Source organism: Salvelinus sp. IW2-2015, linkage group LG19, assembly GCF_002910315.2.
Source record: "Salvelinus sp. IW2-2015 linkage group LG19, ASM291031v2, whole genome shotgun sequence".
NCBI classification, from domain to species: domain Eukaryota; kingdom Metazoa; phylum Chordata; class Actinopteri; order Salmoniformes; family Salmonidae; genus Salvelinus; species Salvelinus sp. IW2-2015.
In genome coordinates this window covers 27,937,859-27,939,703 of record NC_036859.1, presented here as the reverse complement: position 1 = coordinate 27,939,703, position 1,845 = coordinate 27,937,859, and the positions used below count along the sequence as shown (strand labels likewise).

General features: G+C 44.3%; 1 protein-coding gene across 1 annotated transcript in view; it reads right to left on the bottom strand.

Moving 5' to 3' along the window:
• The window catches only part of LOC111979468 (chromodomain-helicase-DNA-binding protein 7), a 54,198-nt gene extending 52,467 nt beyond the window's left edge, over positions 1 to 1,731 (bottom strand). The window contains exons 1-2 of the mRNA XM_070448932.1: positions 1,578 to 1,731; positions 1,309 to 1,430 (exon numbers count right to left, since the gene is read on the bottom strand). The gene's annotated coding sequence lies outside the window, so the exon portion shown is untranslated. The remainder of the gene's footprint in view (positions 1 to 1,308; positions 1,431 to 1,577) is intronic.
• Between the last annotated feature and the right edge of the window lie 114 nt (positions 1,732 to 1,845).

Genomic DNA, 1,845 nt, shown 5'->3' with positions numbered 1-1,845 from the left:
AGCGAGAATGATCACATCGCGTCAGTGGACAGCCAGATGTCCTTAGATTTGTTCATGCGCGCGACACAGGAACGAGACCTATTCTTTCTCTCTTGTATTGAAAAGGCACCGTCCGGTTGAAATATTATCGATTATTTATTGTAAAAACAACCTGAGGATTGATTATAAAAAACGTTTGACATGTTTCTACGAACTTTACAGATACTATTTGGAATTTTCGACTGCCCGGTGTGACCTGCACGAGCCTGTGGATTACTCAAAACGCGCCAACCAAATGGAGGTTTTTGGATATAAAATAATCTTTATCGAACAAAAGAAACATTTATTGTGTAACTGGGAGTCTAGTGAGTGCAAACATCCGAGGATCATCAAAGGTAAGCAATTCATTATATTGCTTTTCTGACTTTTGTGACCAATCTACTTTGCTGCTAGCTGTTTGTAATGTTTTGTCTACTGAGAGTTGTCCTCACAAACTCTTGGTTTACTTTCGCTGTAAAGCATTTTTGAAATCTGACACACCAGGTGGATTAACAACAAGCTAAGCTGTGTTTTGGTATATTGCACTTGTGATTTCATGAAAATTGTATATTTTTTTGTAATTTAATTTGAATTTGGCGCTCTGCAATTCAGTGGATGTTGACGAAAATGATCCCGCTAAAGGGCGCCAAGAGGGTAAGAACAAATTCTTATTTCCAATGACGGCCTAGGAACAGTGGGTTAACTGCCTTGTTCAGGGGCAGAACGACAGATCTTTACCATGTCAGCTCGGGGATTCGCTCTAACCACTAGGCTAGCTGCCACCCCTATTTGCCACCCCTATTATAAGAAGGAGTGATGGAGTGCTGCATCAGATGACCTGGGCTCCACAATCACCCAACCTCAAACCAATTGAGATGGCTTGGGATGAGTTGGACCGCAGATTGAAGGAAAAGCAGCCAACAAGTGCTCAGCATATGTGGGAAGTCCTTCAAGACTGTTGGAAAAGCATTCATCATGAAGCTGGTTGAGAGAATGCCAAGAGTGTGCAAAGCTGTCATCAAGGCAAAGGGTGGCTTTTTGAAGAATCTAAAATATATTTGGATTTGTTTAACACTTTTTTGGTTACTACATGATYCCATGTGTTAYTTCATAGTTTACGTCTTCACTATTATTCTACAATGTAGAAAATTGTAAAAATAAAGAAAARCCCTTGAATGAGTAGGTGTCCAAACTTTTGACTGGTACTGTACATGTTATATAAGTGAGTCTCACACACGTCATATAGCTTAACACATGCACGAACGAACAGTAGGTTTTAGTACTTCTTACGTATTGTACCAGTTGAAGAGCAACCAGTTCACTCCCTCCAGCTGGTATTCCCTGAGTGCGTTGTCGTTTATATAATCCCTGGAACTCTCGGATTTCTGCCAGTTTTCGGTGGGAGGTCGCTCCTGTTCCAAATAAAAGCCTACCGTTAGTAGTTTCTGTGCGACCGCAGGAGCCCTAGCTGGCTCCGCGTTAAAGGGCTGGGGCCAGAAAATGTAAGAAAAAGGCAGCAGGAGAGTGTATAGTGTGTGTGAGGTTTTTATTTTACGCACCACGCGTTTGGTCTCGGGCTGACGGGCCGCCACGGCCTCGTACTCATCGATCTTGGCCTGGTCGATGTCGGCCTTCAGCTCCCAAGTTATATCCTCATAGGGCAGGGAACACCACTTCACCAGGTACAGCTTTACAGGCTGGGGGGGGCAGAGAGAGGTTGGGGTTAGTGTGTGTGTGTTGGGGCAGAGAGGGCGTTAGTATGTGGGGAGGAGATAGTGTGTGTTGGGGGTTAAGTGCGGCGCGTGCGTCCGGGGGCGTTAGTGCGAG